The sequence below is a fragment of the Chrysemys picta genome, chromosome 23 (assembly GCF_011386835.1).
Source record: "Chrysemys picta bellii isolate R12L10 chromosome 23, ASM1138683v2, whole genome shotgun sequence".
NCBI lineage: Eukaryota > Metazoa > Chordata > Testudines > Emydidae > Chrysemys > Chrysemys picta.
Genome location: NC_088813.1, coordinates 14322537 through 14342580, shown reverse-complemented (window position 1 = coordinate 14342580; position 20044 = coordinate 14322537). Strand labels below are relative to the sequence as shown.

Sequence of the window (20044 nt, the reverse complement as noted above, 5' to 3'; positions counted from 1 at the left end):
GGGGTCCCAGGGCATGCCAGCCCACCCCCCTTGGGGGGTCAGAGCCATCTCTGCCTCCCAGCCATCTCTCCAGCCTCCTTCCAGCCTGCTTCCAGCACTCTGGCTTCAGCGACCCCTCCCACAGCCTTTGTTCAGTTTCCCGGGCCCCGGAGTCATCTGACCTCCAACCCCCTCCTGGGTTCTCATGTTACAAGCTCAGGTATGTTCCCTTGGGCCGGCTCCCATCCCCCGATGCAGACCATCCTAGTCACACTCCCCTGTCAGCATTCACACACCCCAGCAAGAACAGTCCCAGTTCGTCACATCTCTCCCCCCTTCGAGACCGAACTGAGCAGGGTCACTTTAGCCAGTGACCCGCGGAAGTTCGAACCTACCCCCGTTCCCATGGATGCCCCCGCATCCCTCCAGTTCCTTGGTGGGAGTTACACCAGGCCCCTTCCGTTCCACGCCCCCCCTTAGGTCGGGGTGCTTGATGGCACTCGCAGTTCGCATGTGGGAAGGTTTATGCGGCCTGTGCCCTTTTCCCACCCCCATACCTCTGGGGTTCCAACTGGGCTGTGGTCTTCTCCCAGCGCTCCAGTCTGGAGGTCTGTGCTTTGGGCTCTCTTGGTTTAGAGCCGCCCTTTTAACCTTGGCCACCCTCTGGAAAGGATCCTTTATGCTGGGCAAGGGTCCTAAAGCTGTTTTCCCCTTGTCCCAGGCCTTCCTCCCCCTCTGACAGGGGTCACAGGATCCGCAGTACTGTCGGACAGTAACAAAGACCCCAGGCCAGTAAAAGCTCCGTAGCAGCCTCTGCTGGGTACGCCAGGCTCCCTGGTGCCCTGAGAGGGGAATGTCATGGGCCCGGCACAGCAGCTGGCGGCGATACTTCTGGGGTACCACCAGCTGCCTCCTGATCCCCCCTGACTCCATTTTCCCTGGGGGAGCCCATTCTCGGTACAGGAACCCCTTCTCCCACAGGAACCTTTTCCGGCCACCTCGCTCCATGGTCTGTACCGCATTGAGGTCGGCCAGGTCCCTTATCTTCCGCAAGGAGGGGTCTCTCTGTAACTCGGCCTGGAACTCAGCAGCTGGGACAGGGATGGCCACCTGCTCTTTCTCGCCCGCTGGGTCCGAAGCTGCAGCCTCCCTGAGCCGCGTCCCTGGGCGTTCCCTCCCCACCAGGTTAGGGTCCTGCGCCTCAGGCAAGGCACCCCCCCCAAGGCCAGGGCGCAGGGCCCCTCGCCGGCTCTGACTGCGGGTCACAACCAGTGCCTTTTGGGGGTTGCTTGGCCAGTTCTCCAGGTCCCCCCCCATCAATACCTCAGTGGGCAGATACGGGTGTACCCCCACATCCTTGGGGCCCTCCTTGGCCCCCCACTTCAGGTGTACCCTTGCCACGGGCACTTTGACTGGTGTTCCGCCCACCCCCGTCAGGGTCAGGTAGGAGTTGGGCACCACCTGATCTGGGGCCACCACCTCGGGCCGGGCCAGCGTCACCTCTGCGCCCGTATCCCAGTATCCATTGACCTTCCTCCCATCCACCTCCAGGGGAACAAGGTACTCTCTCCGGAGGGACAGCCCCGCGCCCACCGTATAAACCAAAAACCCTGAGTCTGGGGCATCCAGCCCCCTAGAGGAGCTGGCCTGGGGCCCTTCTCTCTCTTGAGCAGTTGATAAGCTGCCAGCCCCTCTTGCGTGAGAAGCCTGCCCCTCGTCCGTCTGGGCCTCTACCAAGTTAACCCTATGCGGGTTCGGTCTGCTCAGTCTGTCCTTGAGCTTGGGGCACTGGGCCCGAACGTGGCCTCTTCGGCCGCAGTAATAGCAGCTCATGTCCTGTGGGTCCCCTCGAGCCGGTCGGTTGTCCCTGACGCTGGGCATTCCCCGTGGGAGGGGATTCCCCATATTCCCTCTTTGGGAGGTCCCAGGGTGACTCTCTCTCTGCATCACGGCGGGCCTGTTCCTTTGGGGCTCCTCCCTGCCACCCCCTGACCGGCTCTTTACAAACTCATCAGCCAGCTGCCCGGCGTGTCGCGGGTTCTCTGGCTTTCTGTCCACCAACCACAGCCTCAGGTCGGATGGGCACCGCTCATACAGTTGCTCCAGTACCAGCAGTTTAATCAGGTCCTCCTTCGTCTGGGCCCCACCAGCCCACTTGCTGGCGTATCTTTCCATGCGGACGGCTAGTTGCAGATATGAGATCTCAGGGGTTTTATCTTGACTCCGGAACCTTCCCCGGTACATCTCAGGAGTCAGCCCAAACTCACGTAGCAGGGCCTTTTTGAATAGTTCGTAGTCCCCTTTCTCTGCCTCTCCCAGTTGGCGGTACAATGCCACGGATTTGGGGTCCAGTAAGGGGGTAAGGACCCGGAGTCTGTCCGCGGGATCAACCCGGTGCAGCTCGCAGGCCGTCTCAAAGGCCTCCAGGAAGTCATCCATGTCCTCCCCCTCCTTGTATGGGGCCATGATGCACTTATCAAAGCTCCGTGCAGTCCTGGGTCCCCCCTCACTCACCGCAGCCGGGGGTTCGCTGCCCTTCAATCTCGCCAGTTCCAGGTCATGCTGACGCTGTCTCTCATTCTCCTGTCTCTGTCTCTCTTTCTCCTCCCGTTCCTGCTGACGCTGTCTCTCTTCACGCTGATGCTGTCTCTCTTCATGCTGTCTCTGTTGTTCACGATCCTCCAGCTCTCTCAGTTTTAGCTCTTTCTCCCATTCCAGCCAATTCCGCTCCCCGGATGCCGAACGTCGCCGGGAGGATCCTCTGCTGGCCGGCGAGCTTCGCCGGGAGGGTCCCCTGCTGGCCGGGGGGGCCACGGCGCCTTCGGTATTTGCTGGGCTCCTCCCCACCCTTCCCCTAGGCATAGGAAGGAGGGGTCTCGGGAAGCCCTCAGCAGCCGGCTGACCACTCCCAGCTGGGACAGACACTGGTGCCTGCGCTGCATTTGCCAGGCTGCTTCCCTGAGACACAGGGATCGGTTCATTCGCGCGATCTTCCGCCTCTAGCTGGGCAATGAGCTGTTCTTTGGTGAGCCTCCCAATGCGCAGCCGCCTCTGCTTGCACAGCTCCACCAGGTCGCTCTTAAGCCGCTTGGCATACATCTTCCTGCTGGCCACTCACCGGCCTGTGTGCTCACAGCTCCCCACAGTTCCCAGGGGGACCCCTAGTGTGCCAGCCCTTCTCGAGGTCACCACCTCTCTGCCAGGGTCGAGCTGCAGACTCCTCCGCCCCTGGGACCACTCGCTGCGATCCCCCCGGGGGACCCTGTTACTGCAAAAGTCCTTCTCGCTGGTCACACACTCCCAGGGGTAATAACCGTCTCTCTCCCACTCTTCAGCAGGCCTGGTCCCCGTCAATCCCCCTTCGTTTTACTGCTCCCCAGTCACTTACTGCAGGAAGCGCCGTCCACGGGGTGCAGTAGATCCCACCGCTGCCACCAGTTGTCACGGAGTATTGGGGAACTCAGGGCCCTGCACCCCCGGCTTCCTGCGATTCACCATGACTCTCAGCCAGCCAGTAAAGTAGAAGGTTTATTTGGATGACAGGAATACAGTCCAAGACAGGTCTTGCAGGCACAGACAACAGGGCCCCCCCTCAGTTAGGTCCAGCTTGGGGTCCCAGGGCATGCCAGCCCACCCCCCTTGGGGGGTCAGAGCCATCTCTGCCTCCCAGCCATCTCTCCAGCCTCCTTCCAGCCTGCTTCCAGCACTCTGGCTTCAGCGACCCCTCCCACAGCCTTTGTTCAGTTTCCCGGGCCCCGGAGTCATCTGACCTCCAACCCCCTCCTGGGTTCTCATGTTACAAGCTCAGGTATGTTCCCTTGGGCCGGCTCCCATCCCCCGATGCAGACCATCCTAGTCACACTCCCCTGTCAGCATTCACACACCCCAGCAAGAACAGTCCCAGTTCGTCACATCCGGTACCCCTCCTGCGCCAGCTGTGAAGCCTCCCGGCCCTCGCTGCCATCTGGCAGGACTAGAGACCGGCAGCAGGGCCTGGCTGACCGTGCCTTGGCCACTGGAGCTGAGATAGGGACCTGGGGGGAGATCCCGCTGCCTGTGACTTAGCCCAGACAAGACAGAGATGGCCCAGGGAGGGAGGGGGCAGGAAGTGAGGCATTCGGGCAGGGGGGTTCCACCTTGGATTTTATTACTTTGGAAAGCCACGGTGGGCACCTTATAAATCTAAAAATAACCCAGCGATTGAGCAACGGCCTCTCACTGGCTGGCGTCTCTCCTCGTTAGCTGCAACGGGTTCGCGGCTGTCAGCACAAGCACACACATGACACTTTGCAAAGCAGAACAGCTTCGACAGCGGGGATTGAGAGACTGACCCCAGTACAAACAACAGCCTGGGGTCACGTCCCGCCTCCAGAGCAGCGATTCGAACCCAGGTCTCCCAAACCCCAGGGGAGAGGCCCAGGCACTGGGCTAAAGGTTTTCAGGCAGCACCTCCTTCTTAGTTTTGCGAATCAAGCCTGGAAGGTTTTTGTTTGGCAATATCAAAATGGTTCATTTCCACAGTTCTGAAACGTTTTCTTTTTTCGTTTCAGCCAAACGAGTTTGGTGACATCGACACGAGTTGGTGAAATGGTTCGGTCAAAACTAACGTGCATTTTGCAGCGCAAAAAAAAAAAAGGTTTTAGCCAAAAAAATGTGCCCAGTTCTAGTGAGGAGCACAGTATAAGAACCCATGCAGAACACAACACAACACACACAAATCCAACCACCCTCACCCAACCACGCGTCCCCTCACCCACTACAAACACTAACATAAGCATCCTTCTACAACCCCCCGCAACACACCCAGGAGCACGCACTTCTGTGTGTACTCCAACACATACACCCAGTGCAACACAATGTGAACAGCCCACTCCACGACTGCAGCCAACACAAGTGTGCAGGAAGCGCTCTACCATTACATCAGTTCACAGCCGAGTTGGCCACAATGCTTTATTTAAAAGGCAGAATTTACTTTGACACCTTTTACGATTTGCCAATTCCCCGGGTTTTAGCAGGAGAAAGCTAATCCTTCCCAGCCCAGTCTGAATGAAAGCTAACAGAGTTCTCACTTGGAAGTACCGGTAAAGGAGTAGCCCGTGGAGAGGCACCAGCCTCATTTGCCAAAAGCCCAGCATTTACTCTCTGCACAAGGCATGCTGGGAACTTGAACCCACAACCACCAGCATGAGGGGCAGGAAGGGCCATGCCCCCAAGCCACCCATGACTAAGGGCTTGGTCACCTGAGGAATCTTACTAGCATAGCTCTAGTGCAATGAACTATTCTGCGATAGCTATTCTGGAATACCTCCCCATGCGGACGCTCGACTCCAAAATAATTACAGTACAGCATAAATATTATACAGTAGTGACTTGTAATCCACTAATGGTGATCTCCAAGGAGAGGGGAGGAAAAATCCTTTTGCATTTGATCTCACTCTGCTGTTGCCAGATTCTGAGATATCTAGGGTGTTTCTTCAAGCCCCAGCTCCTGGAGCCCCGGGATCGCATCAGAATCTCAACTTCCATTTACAAAACAAAAACGAAGTTTGAAATGTGTGTATTTCAAACTGAGTAACTCTTTAGGTACCGCCAGCCGACTGCACAGGCTGATGGGGAGATAGGTGGGCAGGAAGTTGGTTTTAGACTGTAGACTCTTTGTCCGTACCATTTACCGTATGTCCGTGCAGTGGAGCTCTGAGGGACTGTCACCTCGCAGGTTCCTACAGCCCGGGCTCCAGCCCGAGCCCAGACGTCTACACGCAATGACACAGTCCCACGGCCTGAGCCCCGCGAGCCCAAGTCGGCCGGCATAGGCCGGCTGCAGGTGTCTAGTTGCTGTGTAGACCTACCCCGTGCCAGCTGCGGCCTCTAGGCAATACTCCAATGTCAATAACAACAGCAGGTAGGAGGGGCCTCAGCAAGATTTGCACATTTTTGCCCACACACCCCCTGCGTGCACTCCCTCCCCCAACGTGCTAAGGAGAGTTCAATTGCAGAAGGGGAAACCTCAGTTTTGTGGGTGAAAGCTTCCCCCGCAATTTAATTGGGTTGCCAAGTCCTGCGTTCGCATCTTCTGCCACCTAACAGAGGGTGCCAATCGGGTGGCTGGAGATGCGATCTCATGCATCTGCAATTCAACCCTCAAGATTCAACAGGCACCCCTCCTTCTCAAGCCCCCCACTTTCCTTTAAGCCTCTACCTCTCTGGACCAGCCATTAGCAGCAGGCAAGGGAGCGGGAGCCCAGCCCGGCATGCCTATGAAAGCGCCGGCTTTGTGGTGATAATGGGAAGCGAACTCACAGGGCGGAATGTGGGGCCCAGGAGATTCATTTTCTCTTTATATTTTTAAAGAATCCATTAAGGACCTGGAGCCCCTGGCAGGATGGCTTCCCATCTCCACTCCATGGAGCGGCAGAGAGCCTATGGAGAAGCAAGTCAGACAGGGACACGCTATATACTTTGCAGAGGGCTCCCTGGGCCTCAATACTGCATAGAAGCATTCCTGCATCCTGGCAGGGCAGACCCCCCCCCGGCCCCAATGCCCCTTCCCAGAATAATACTGGTGTTCAGCGTGAAGCAGCACAGAGCCACCCTCCAAAAGTACCCAACAGCCACTCTCCCGACCCTGCCTTGATACAGCCGCTGTCAGTCACTAAATGCCTTGCAAACTGCGCTGGCTGCTCACATGTGCATCTGTCACGCACACGCTTCGCCCATCATGGAAACGCAGCGAGCTCTGGGGTGGGACGTGGCAGCTCTAACAGCAATGCTACGCAACCGTTTAGGGCAGAAAGGGAGAGGAAAATGGTCCCTCTCTGAAACCATGCTGGCAATTTTGACAACCAGGCTGTAGTTATCCAAACCGGTCATCATGGTTCACACCCCCTGCTCCTGCCAAATGCATCACGGGCTCTTTAAATCATCTTCTCATAACCTTGGTTTTAGGTCTCTCCCAAACCGACAGCACAGTATCTCCGAGCACTGGGGTCAGCAATGACTCAGAGGAGAGCGCCCCCTGCTGACTCACCCTCCCCACTCCCCTGCTGCACAGCGCCCCCTAACACCACACTGGGGCCTGGTACTTACAACTGACTCAGAGGAGAGGGCCACTCTTGCCAAGCCACCCACGCCATCTTTGCAGCAGCTGGTTCTCCCTGATCTAAATCATAGAATCATAGAAGATCAGGGTTGGAAGGTGTGACAGGTTAGATCACAGAACCCCCCTTGGGAGCTGCCACCCGATGTGCCAAGACTACTTCTACCCCCGCTTTCCCTGCCGGCTCAGGACCCCAGCACCCTGTCTTGCTGAGCCAGACACGCCCGTCTGCTCCAACAAAGACCCAGGGTCTGAATTACTTGCCCCAAAGCTGCAGGCTTCACTGAAAACAGCTCACAGAAGTGTTCCTGTCTTTAACACTCAGATGCCCAACTCCCAATGGGGTCTAAACCCAAATAAATCCGTTTTACCCTGTATAAAGCTTACACCGGGTAAACTCATCAATTGTTCGCCCTCTATAACACTGATAGAGAGATATGCACAGCTGTTTGCTCCCCAGGTATTAATACATACTCTGGGTCAATTAATAAGTAAAAAGTGATGTTATTAAATACAGAAAGTAGGATTTAAGTGGTTCCAAGTAGTAACAGACAGAACAAAGTAAGTCACCAAGCAAAATAAAATAAAATAAAATGCGCGAATCTACGTCTAATCAAACTGAATACAGATAATCTCACCCTCAGAGATGCTTCAGAAAGTTTTTTCCTCAGACTGGACACCTTCCAGGCCTGGGCACAATTCTTTCCCCTGGTACAGCTCTTGTTCCAGCTCAGGTGGTAGCTAGGGGATTCTTCATGATGGCTCCTCTCTCCCCTTTGTTCTGTTCCACCTCTTTATATATCTTTTGCATAAGGCGGGAACCCTTTGTCCCTCTCTGGGTTCCCACCCCCTCCTTCTCAATGGAAAGACACCAGGTTAAAGATGGATGCCAGTTCAGGTGACATGATCACATGTCACTGCAAGACTTCATTGCCCACTTGCCAGCACACACGTATACAGGAAGACTTACAGGTAAAACACACCCATCTGCAGACAATTGTCCTGGTTAATGGGAGCCATCAAGATTCCAAACCACCATTAATGGCCCACACTTTGCATAATTACAATAGGCCCTCAGAGTTATACTTCATATTTCTAGTTTCAGATACAAGAGTGGTACATTTATACAAACCGGATGATCACACTCAGTAGATTATAAGCTTTGTAATGATACCTTACAAGAGACCTTTTGCTTGAAGCATATTCCAGTTACGTTATATTCACTTATTAGCATATTTTTATAAAACCATATAGACTGCAACGTCACAGAAGGGACCTCAGGAGGTGTCTAGTCCAACCCCCTGCTCAAAGCAGGACCAACCCCAACTACATCTCTGTTCAGCTCGTAACATCGGAGGAAACTGCAGCTGGAGGTGGAACAGCAGCAGCTAAAGCACAGACAAAGGTCGAAGATCAGCGCGCCCAAGCAGGACAGCTGAACATCACCCCACCCAGGGACACGATGCCTGATCCACACCCAGGGCCCTGGTAAGGAGCCTACAAGGCAGCAGGGGAAGCAGAGGATCTATGGAGCCCCAAGCTGCCCCTTATTTCTGGGGTTTCCTTGGCAGCCCCACAGCATGTGCACAGTGGCAACGGAGGGGTCACCAGCAGGTGCCCGGGCCATGGAGGGCCCAGCTGAAAGGGGGAGGGGAGCAAACCACAGGGCCTTAGCAGCCTGGTGTTTTACGACGTGATGCCGTGAACTGTAATGAGAGAATATCCCGTTAGTGGGGCCAACAGCTCCACAGTGGCCTTGGCAGGAGGGACCCGTGCACTGTAGGGAGGGAGGCCTGTCCCTTTAAGGCGTCCAAAAGGGACAGCTAAAAGGCCACCCAAAGCCCTTCTCCAGAGGAAACCGACCGGCAATCAACTCAGATGCTGCATGAACATTCCCAGTCACTTCCAAACACTCTCAATGGCCAGAATCAGCCCAGGCGTAAGAGGACACAAGTCTGCTGACCTCCAGGAGCCAGACCCCCTCTCCCTCCCCCCCCCACTGGGGTAAATCAGAGGTAGCGCCAATCATTTCACTGGAGTTACACTCGTTTACTCCAGCTAAGGAGCCTAAGCAGGCCATATGGATAAAGAGCACCTGCACATTTGAGACTCTCTCTCCATGCTGCACGGAGTGAAACCGGCCCAGCCCGCAGACCGACCAGAGCAGCAACAATGTGAAACTGCTGCCAACCTTCCTGACCTTCGACATCCCAATAGCATGAAAATTGATGCTCTCTCTGTCCCCCCGATGCTGTAATGCTGAGTGGCTCAGACGGCCACCAAACCCGGCTCCTTCCCGGAATCGGGAGGCGTTCCCAAACACCGGTGGCTCCTCACAGAAGTGCCGGCAAACTCGCTGGCTGCCTCGCGGTCGCCATTCATCTCAGACCTTTCATTCTGCTTCTGCCCCTCTCGTTCCCCACTGCGCTACAGAGCCAGTTCAGGGTTTGGGGGGGGATTAATTAAAAAAAAAACATTTAAAGAGCCAAGAAAGCGATTGCGTAAAACTGGCTTCCTGGGGTTCCTACTTTTATCCTCGCGCTCTGGCAATTTCAGAGCAAATCAGTAGCACACGGTTTGCAGATCAAAAAGGTGATTTTTTTTGTTGCTGTCGCAAACTCAGCTGGACGCCGGGATTCTTTCCACCTCCTATGCCGTCGCCACTGACAAAGGCTCTGCCGTCAGAAGTTGGCTGCCCCTCCCTCGATGATGCACAAAACGAACGCCCAAAAACGGTGCTGGGAGCCTTGCAGCACACACAGGAAGACCAGGTTGCCCGCCCAGAGTTTATTCATTATTTGTATTAGCAAACGATGCAGACATTCCAGTCGGGCTCCAGGCCGCATAAGGCTGGGTGCTGAATACAGAATAGCCAACCCAGATAAGAGGTGTGGGCTCCTCACAGCTACCCCAGCCACCGCTTTCAATCCTGGATGCCCACAGTCCGTACTGAGACACTGGGCCTGCCCCTCTACTTCAGGGCCTAAAGACAGCGCCCGACCGCCACATGTCTGAAACTCATGGGCCAGTGCAGCCGGTAGCTAGTGCAGGACTTGACGGCACAGGGGAACATGACGCTGGGGGAGTAGGTTCTTGTTTGACATCGATAGGGCTGCCTGGGTGTAACGGATGGGCTGGATGTGGCCCCTTCAATGCCCCTTCGCCGTGAGGCTCTGTCCCTCCCGCTCCCAGCCTGCAGGCTCCGTTCTAGGGATGCTACATGGCTGAGATTTGACCCAATACAATGTATCAGCCTCATCTTCCATTCGCCGACCTGTCCCATGGAGATGGCAGGTCCCAGGAGATGAGCGCTGCTAGCCCGGCTGGCCAGAATCATTACCTCGCTTCTCACCCCCACCCTCCAGCTCTGCTACACGACCCCCGGCCTGCGCATCAAAAAGGACGGTGGTAAATCGCCCGTTCAAACATTGTGCCCTTGTGCAGCACCCAGGATCTCGGCGGCTGCCCCCTTTAAACCCATTTCATAGAAACCAAGGCACCCAGGGCAGTGATTTGCCCAAGGTCACGCCGCAGCTCAGTGGCAGAGCCGAGCGCAGCCTCCAGGAGCCCTGACGTGCCGTCCCCTCCGCTAGGCCACGAAAAGTTACTCGCCCGGACAAACGACGCCCCACACAAAACACAAGAGCCTCATCCGCACACACAAAGTCTCCCTTCGCCAGGGCACCCGAGCAGGCTGCACGCAGGGTGGGTGCAGAGAAGGGGCTGCCCGCCACGTTGTGATGTGAGAGGCAACCGTAGCAGGGCTTGGCAAAGGGACCTACCCGTCAGCTGGTGCAGAATTTGTACCTCCCGGCCGTGGCCCAATGCAGCGCCCTCCTCTGGAGTCTGCAGGCAGCACAGAGCGACCGCCTGCGTTCATCTCAATGAGCCGTTCGCGCCAGCCCGCCCCAGTTTCACCGCTGCAGGCTGTGATACAGCAGGTCTAGGCACGGAAAATCACAGCACGGCAGGAACTAAATACCCTCCCCCACTTCAAACCCCATGCAAGCTCCAAGCACTGAGGGAGGGGGGGAGGCTTGTCGGGGCATGGCTGGGCATGTCTCTCTCCCCTCAGCCCTGGGCGCTAGGGGTGAAACTCAGCCCCATGCAGGGGGCAACACGAGGGTTAGGCTCAACGTGCATCGCCCTAGCAGGGCTTACGTGGGCAGTAAGAGGGGCACAGGCCTCATACTGGCCCTGTGCCCGGGGTGACTCCTTTCCTGGGAGTCTGCGGCAAAGCCGCGAAGGCCCCTGCATGCGAAAGCCTCGGTGATTCTCCGCTTGGATGAGAAGCCGCCTGGGCTCTCTCCAGAAGCACAGCAAGGATCACAGCACATTATGGCCTGCAGCAGTCCCCACCATCGGCCTCGTCAGCACTCAGCTCCGAGGAGAACTGGGCGGATCGCCTCGGGGCCAGCAATTCAGGAGGGGGCTCTCTGCCCCGGAGAGTCCCTGCTGCAGACCCCAGTGCCCCAGTACATTGCCAGGGGGCACTCGATGGCACGGAGCGGGACTTGTCATTGCCTTACGTCAGTACTACCAATGCCCCAGAGCGGTGCTCTGAGGCGCTGTGCAGCTGGAGACATTGTCTTCTGGATGAGACACAAAACAGACGGCCTGACTACTCCGGGCCGTTAACGCTCTCACTGCATTTTTTTCCCCAAGCATCAGGGTGCCCTGGCCAAACTCCTACTTCTAGCTGTCTGCGTTGTCCTTGCCGAAGCTCTGCATCATGCATGCACCCTTCCCTAAAATCCCGGAGGGAAACGCAACCTTCCACGGGAGTGAATTAGGAGGCAAGATGCCAAACTGAAATCTCAGCAGCAGGGTAAAAGGATCAGGGGATGCTTCTGTTTACACACAAGTCTCTTGAATATCAGGCCCACATTGCACTCACATTGGTGTAAATCCAGAGTAACTCTACTGACATCGGGAGAGGTTCAGCAGCGTAAGTCTGTTCAGAAGCTGGCCCATCATCTTTTAATTACATAGGATAATTATCTTCAGTGACATAGTGTCTTACATCCCAATGGATCCCAAAGCTCTTTTCAGACTAAGGAATTTCATCACCTGCTCCTGAAATGCAGCCACCTCTGGGGTGGAACGCAACAGCTGTTTTATAGGATGCTAATTGGGGTTTTAGGATAGAAAGTGCAAAAGAGTCTATCCACCTGAAACTGCCTGGTGGCTTTAGGGAGGCACAATGTAATTACCTAGGAGAGTGAAAACCCCAAGGCTGGCAAAAAAGTGTCATGGGATCTTTAACGATCACAAGTGGTCAGGCTGGCCGTATAAATCTCATCTTTAAACAAAAATAACCCACAATTCTAGCAGCGTCACGTAGGGCTGACTCAGACAGAAGAATGCATCATCAAACTATTTGTCATGCAGGTGCATTAACTCTCCAGAGATCTCCTTCCAGGAGGAGAGAAACCCAGCCCTTCTGAAACCAGTTAAAGTCTCTGGGGTTCATCTCTCTTGAGGGAAGATGTTAAATACCTGCCAAACACATGATTATTCCCAGCTGCAGCCCGGGGAGCAGAGAAGACGGCTTCTTCCAGCTCAGACTGCACAGAGGTTCCCTAACGCTTCCCAATAAGAGATGACGCCTTCTTCCCACGTAGGGGCAGTTGTGACTACGGAGGCCTCAGTCAGGGTTCGTTATTCACGAGGTTGTTGGGGGAAAAAAATGTAAAACATCCACAGGAAACCCAAAGTTAACTCAGCAGCAATTAACCTTCAGCTTGTTGGGATTCCCCCGACCCTAGGGACTCGGATCTGGCTGCGCATGGAGCCCCCGGGTTCATTTCCATTTTTCTGAACTAAGGCCGCAGTCAGCACTCTGGGTGCCTCTGACAGTCTTTGAAAAACACAGGTACAAACAAACAGACCCATCAAAATCAAATCACATAGATATAGAAGAGTTAATTAGCGCCCCCCCCCAGGCTGCCCCACTGTCACTCCCCATCCTATTAGGGGTCAGGAAGAAAAGGTGAATCTTGCAGCGCACCTCACCAGCTAACACACTCAGAACAAGAATCCATCTCGCCATTTTCCGCTGCTCAGCACAACCGGTGGGAGAGGCTGGGGCACCCCAAATACGTGCCTAGGGCTTTGGACAGGATAGTACTCCAGGCAGCCAGTCGTCCCCCAATTCCCCCCCCATCTCCTCTGGAGGTTCGTTCCACGGCCAGATGCCCCGGAAGGAGGATGCTTCATGCCCAGTTTTCATCGCTTTGGTCAGACGTTTATAGCACGGGAAGACCAACAGAAATGCATCCAGGATGTTTTGCTTTAAAAAGTCCAGAGGGAACAATTTAAGAAGACGCCACCAATGTGAAAGTCTGGAAACTGTGGGTGTGTCCCCTCTTGTTACCAGTGACTCCAGGAAGAGGGGAGGAATTGGGTAGAGCAAATCTCGCTCCAAGTTGTTTACTTGTGCACCGGACAAGTCAGATTCACTGCACAGGCCCTACGTCTGCAAAACAAATGAGTAACTTTACATGAGTGAGTTGCCCCAGTGAGCTCAAGGACACAACTCATGTGTTACAGGCCCGCATACTGACAATAAACAGTACCTCACTCCACTATTTGGCTGACCAAAGTCAATGGGACCATTTGAGAAAGATGCTACTTGTGGTATCAGAAACTCACCCTATGTATTTGAAGGATCGGGGTCAGAGTTAGCTAGAAAGGGCGACTGGATAACTAAAAAGGCCCATATAAACACCTCCACGGGGAGCAGAAAAACCCTTATAATAAAAATTAAGGATTTTAAAAAAAAAATCAGGACAGACTGTGTCCAACAGGTTGAGTCAGACACTGGGATTTTTTTTAGATGAGTCAATTTGGGAGGGAAAAAAAACCCAAACACTTATTTTGACAGTGCCCCTTGAAAGCAAACATTGTCCTGCAGTGACTGCAATCCAAACACTGCATTATTATTACTAATTATTATTTTATATTGCGGGAGTGCCTAGGAGTCCGAGTCATGGACCAGGTCCCCTTTGTGCCAGGCGCTGCGCAAACACAGAACGCAAAGATGGTCTCTGCCCCAAAGAGCGACAGCCCCAACAACTCAGCCGGGGCCTTTCCAAAGATTTCAGTGGGAGATGTATTGGCTCCTATATGGAGCAGAGGAGACCCTGAAAGTGAAACTGACTAGCAACAAAAGGGAAACTGACCAGTTAGTTCTCATTCAGCAAAGTGAAAAGCTTTTAACCTGACAGTGTTCTTTTAAAAGTGCATATAAAATATATGGCCCATGACATTTCCTAACATGGAGACCACTAGGGACCAGAGCATAAATAGTAGGAGATAATTAATAGTCCTTTTACATTTACACAGAGCCTTTCCTCCTGACGGATCCCCAACTGCCTTGGCAGAAATTGCTTCACCCTCCCCACTGAATGCAGCCCTCTGGGGTGGAGCACTTCGGCTGTTTAACACTTCACAACCCTACCACAAGACAGGAAGTGAATGTGCTTTTGGGGGGCAAGAAGTGCGACTCCCTGGGTGCTTGGAAAGCACCTGGCACCGTCGTTCTGGCTGTCCAAAGGTAATGGGAGGAGAACAAAGCTGTTCCCTAAGGCCCAAACATACCAGCCTTCCCTACATGGCTGAGTTTCCAAACCCCTGATTTTCCCTCCCTCCAGCACAATTGAAAAAATCCCCCTGCCCAAGTGTGCGACTACCACAGATGGACCTAACAACTCTCTGCCCAGACCCAATGCTGTGTGCAGTCTCCACTTCCACACCTCGACCTGGATACTGTCAATCAGGGCCCCATCACACACACACACACACAAACTCTCTCTCTCTCTCCTTGGTCCTTAAAGGTCAAGCTGACCCCACTCAGGAGAAATGGTTCATGCATCGGATCCTTTCGCAGAATCGGGACCCTCGGCTGTACGCTGTTGGTGCAGGGGGCAGCCTCTCACCCCCACGGCCTGTCTAATGTGCCTGGCACGCTGCTGGCATCAGACCAACAATTGTAAAGAGCCGCTCTATGACGTAATTACTGCTCCTGGCCCCGGTGAACCAAATCCACCTCTGGTGTGACTCCATTAAAACCGGCAGCGAACCTGGCCCGGTGTCTCCAATTCTCATCCCCTGAAGCCACCCCAGAACTGTAACATCCCTCCCTGGGGAGAGCGTGTGTGCGTGCATGTGGTAGGGAACAACACCTGCAGAACCGTAGTATCTCCATGGTGCCTGGAGACAAGCGCCTGCTTCCCCTCTCTCTCTTTCATCCCTTCCGCTCTCTCCCCCACTCCCTCTGGCTTCCCAGGCATGCTGCCACCACCTTTCCTGAGCAACGCGTCCCAGCAGCGAAGCCAAGCGGTAATTAATGGCGCTGTTTTGCCAATCACTGGATCAGACTCACTACCACTGGCAAGCACAGGCCTTTTTATTTATTTTAGTTAACGGCTGTTGGTAAAACTCCACTCCAAGCGCGAGGCCGGGAGCTGGAGCGACGAAATCCCCTCCAGGCTTAAGGATTACTCTCGGCCAGAGAACACGCCGTTCGTCCCTGCCTCCCACCCACTGTAATTTACAGGAGGGGAGTAGGGGACCATCTAACCAAGAGTCCGTAGCAGGGATTCAGGCTAGCAGGAACTGTATGAAATGTGGCTATTCTCTTTGCTACACAGGAGCTGGATAACCTCTCTCTTTCTGTGTCTCCAAAACACCCCTCCCTTGGATAGCTTCCCAGCCTTCTTCATCGCTCCAGGAGCTCGGGCCATGGGCTTGAATCAAAGCCCACAGAAGTTGATGGAAAGACTCCTGTTGACTGTAGACTCCGGAACAGCGGAACCTGCTTGCTGCATCAGAATCATTCCCTAGTTGATCTCTGGGCTCACCATTCCTGGAGCGGACAACACCCGAGCTGAGCTGCAGAAGAGAAGAGCGCCCCTCGGATTCAGCCGGTGTATATTTTGTAGACGGCGCCGCATTCCACATCCCAGTTTAGTCACAGCCCCTGACCAAAAGCTCTTCTGATGAACTATTCGGTGGCCTGCACGAAACAAGCTACACCCAGCTGTTTGGTCAAGTTCTGACAGGACGTCAAGAAGCAGATGGGGGCAAAGGGACAAGATGGTAAGGCTCTGGCTCTGCCAATGGCTTGTTGCGTAACCTTGGGCAAGTCACTTTGCCGCTCCGTGCCTCAGTTTCCCCATCTGTAAAATGGGGGTAATGAATGAGACTGACGTCCTTTGTAAAGTGCTACTGATTTGAAGCACTCTGTAAGAGGCAGGTATTATGACTATTGATAAGCTGACAGCTCAGATGCAGTCCTGTTCCCATTAGATGTCTGTCTGGTGGCTGATACGAAATGGGTTTGCTAGGCCTCAATCCACATTGCCCATGGCGAGACATCTGCATCAGAAAAAAACACCAGCAAAGAAGACCAAGGGCCAAAAGGGACCGGGAGGCTGCAGCAACCTCTCACCCTGAATGGGGTCTCCCTCAGGGAGGAGTTGGGGGGAGGGCCAGGGGTGCAGAAGCTCCTCACTATTTTTAGGAAATAACCCCTAAAACCATACGTCCGGCAGAGGAGACTGTCCCATCCAGGACTAACACCCCCCAGCACCTCTGTCACCCCAAAATCACACCATCAAAGTCATGCCTCACCGGGGGCTCGGAACCCTCATTTTCTTTGCAGGTTTCTACTGGGGCCAGATGTCAAGGCAATGCGCACGTGCCCACTGCATTCTCCCACCCACCTTGTCAGCCGACCAATCCCCCAGCTCAGGAAAACGAGCCCACACACGCATCTTAGGACAACACCCCACTGGGCCGTGAGGGAAGACAAATCCCAGAGCCAGAGGTCTGTTGCCGCCAGTCAAACCCACCCCAGCCAATCACAGCTGGGACAAGGGTAGGAAAGCCAGCCAGCTAAGTCCCAGGTGGTTCGGGTATCCCCGCGCAGCAGGGTTACGAACCACATTCATAATCCAGGCCGCACGCTCAGTCGCCTCGCACGGCTTCTGCGAGCGTCACAGCTCTGGGCGAGGAAGCCACGCTCGATGCGACCACATGGGGAGATGCTGCCAGCCAGGCTGGATTCCGGCTGCGCTTCGTGTCCACCCCACTCCTCCGGATCTCCGCATCCCCCATCCCAATCGATTCCAGAGCCATGCTGCACAGATGGCCCGTTTTTGCCAAGATGTTGCTACTGTCAAGGGGGGAAGGATTGGTTTAAAATATTCACACACCCACCCCGAACCTTTCACCGACGGAGTTTCAGCCTCCCATGCTCTGGCACTGCACTTTAGCTGGGCTGCATGCTCCACAGGGCAGAGCATCATCAATTCCACGTCCCCTTATCTGTGCAGGGTGAAATGATTGACTAAGAACCACAGAACAGGAGCCCAAAGATGTGAATAACGGACTGCCCTTGCCTGTGGCAGCGTCCCCCCTTTGGGCAGAATTCCCCCTCCCCACCCCGCGTGGAGGGGACGTCCTCTCCAAGAGCAACACCGAGGTGCACGAGTGTCCTTTCCCTGACTGCACAATTACACTGCATGTCCCAAGACACGTCAGTGACTCCAATGAGCTCGCAGCAGGCTGGGAAGCGCTGGCACAGAGAGCATTCACATCTGACCTAGAAAACCAAAGGGTCGCTCAGGCAAGACATTAGTGAGCGTCCCTGCCGCAAAGCAAGCAGGAGCAGCGAGCTGTCACGATCCTCGCCCTCTCACCACAGGCATGGCTCGGGCTGGAGGGAATACAATCATCTGATGCTGCAACAAGTTACTGTCTTGAAAACAAACAGGGATCGATCTGCACACATGGCCAACCGCTCCCTGCTCCCAGCTGCTCCTGGAACGAGAACTCACTTTCCCCTGCCCATCCCTGCCCCCTCTTTATACTGCTCACACAAATCCACCACACACGGACACACGCTCGGACACACACACGTGTGGCAATATGCCCACATCCACGCCTGACACCATGCCCACAGACCCAGTAACACACGTGCCCGTGGTGCCCAGAGAAACGGATCCAGCTTTACACACCCAGTGCTCACAAACCTAGGAATGCACGCCCCCGACACACGTACCAGCCAGACCGAGCCAGGCACTTGCACCCTGATGCTAGTACAAAGGGACCCAAACACACCTGCCACATCCAACAGAAAGGCTGTATGCCCATTCTACAATACACACACTCCGCTACACCTACACCCTGGTGCTAGTACGACCCTGCAAAGCAAACACTTACACACTACAGCAGTGCAAACAGCCCCAGCAACGCACCTGCCTGCCAATGCCTACGCACCCAGTAACCTACGCGCATGAGAGCAGAACCCACAAATCCAACACACGGGCTTCAACGGACACAGACCCAGCATCGCGAAGACATTACCTGCCAACAGAGAATTAGTTGCACATGCTAATTCAGCCCTGGCTGGAAGCTGGTACATCTCAACGAACGTTTCAAGCCCTTACACCCGGGCTGACCTTGTCCCATCTTGTGCCAGCGCATTAAGAGCAATTCCAGCCCACTTTCACCCTCACTACAACTCACGTCCACACACATGCAGTGGGACACGGGTGCAACACACCGAAGCACGCCGCACCAACGCACACCGCCCCGCCGTACAAGCACAAGCCTCCAGGGAACTCCCGAGCCAAGCTGTGTCAAAACTCTGCGCTCTCGTATTCTGTCTGACGTGCCATGGATTGTACATCTGGATGGGGAGCATTACAACACACACACACACACACACACACACACGCACACACACACTCCCATATGTCTTGCTTTCAAAACAGAAATGTATCCGATTAATACTTCTAATGAGAGCCCTTCCAGATGGGCAGTTATGGGCAGCAAGAAACAAACAAATACCCATGCAGAGCTGAGGGTGTCCTGTCTCTGGTTGCCTCTAGCAGGCGCCAGAGAACACTTTTCTAAAGAAAATTCGTCCAACGCATTTTCATTTTTATTTTATTTTTTTGCTGTACAGAATGTTTAGTGTCTCTTGAGCTTCTCCTGCACTGTCCATTCAATCCCCGCTCTCCACCTCTTTACTTCCCATCTTCTTGAAAGCTGCCCCCTCCATGTTCTGCCCCCGATCGGAAACCAACAAATGGAAAAAAGCCGGTAAAGCATTTCACCAGCTTCTTCATCAGAACAGGCCAATATGTATATTTCAGCCTTCAAAGTGAACCAATTAAACTACTGTGGCTGCTTAATCCAATTAAAACTTAGCCAGCTAATGAGGCTGTCATCGGCCCTCGGTGAAAGGGCGGCGGGGGGGGCGATACTGTCGCTGAGCAACGCAGGAAGCAAGAATCCTTCCTTGTCTCCCCGCTACACCGGAATTTCCAAAATTCGCGGAAGAAAATCATCTCATGCAAACTATGAAGATGCGGCCTCAAAATGCAACCCCGGGGAAGTTCTCTGCGTGTTTAAACCCACCGATTTCCCTCGCGTTATGTTTGCATTAAAAGATCGACCCCCCCCCCACAGTCCCCCCCCCCAAGTCATTACAAATAAGAATCAGGATTGTTTTTTCGCATTGCATGAAAACTGGGGGGGGGGGGGGGGAGATTGGGGGGGGGAAGGCGGCTTGCTGATGCAAAGAGGACGGGGACGCACAGAACTGAGGTGGATGCATCACTCCGGCACAAGGGAAATGCAGCAGAGACAGCGAGGAGGAAGACCCGAGCCAGTTGCAAGCTTCGCCTTCACGGACAAGCAAGGGGGGACCACACCTCGGCCCCCTCCTCTAAACCGATCGGCCCGTCCTGCAATGAACCAGAGCGGAAAACTTCCCTCGCTCAAGGGAGCCCACTGGACACGCAGCAATTGATTATTATTATTTTTGGTAACATGCAAAGGAAAAAGCCACCCCCCTTCAATCCAGGGCGAAGGGGATTTGGGAAGTAAACTTGGGGGCTCCCGCTCTCTGCATCCCGCGCCCAGCGAGTCCCGGGGACGGGGTGGGGGTGGAGA

The 20044-nt window shown here is 54.5% G+C and overlaps 1 protein-coding gene across 8 annotated transcripts in view; it reads right to left on the bottom strand.

The window, feature by feature from the left end:
- ADGRB2 (adhesion G protein-coupled receptor B2) overlaps positions 1-20044 on the bottom strand; it is a 153844-nt gene that overhangs the window by 77757 nt on the left and 56043 nt on the right. The gene's annotated exons all lie outside the window — the stretch shown is intronic.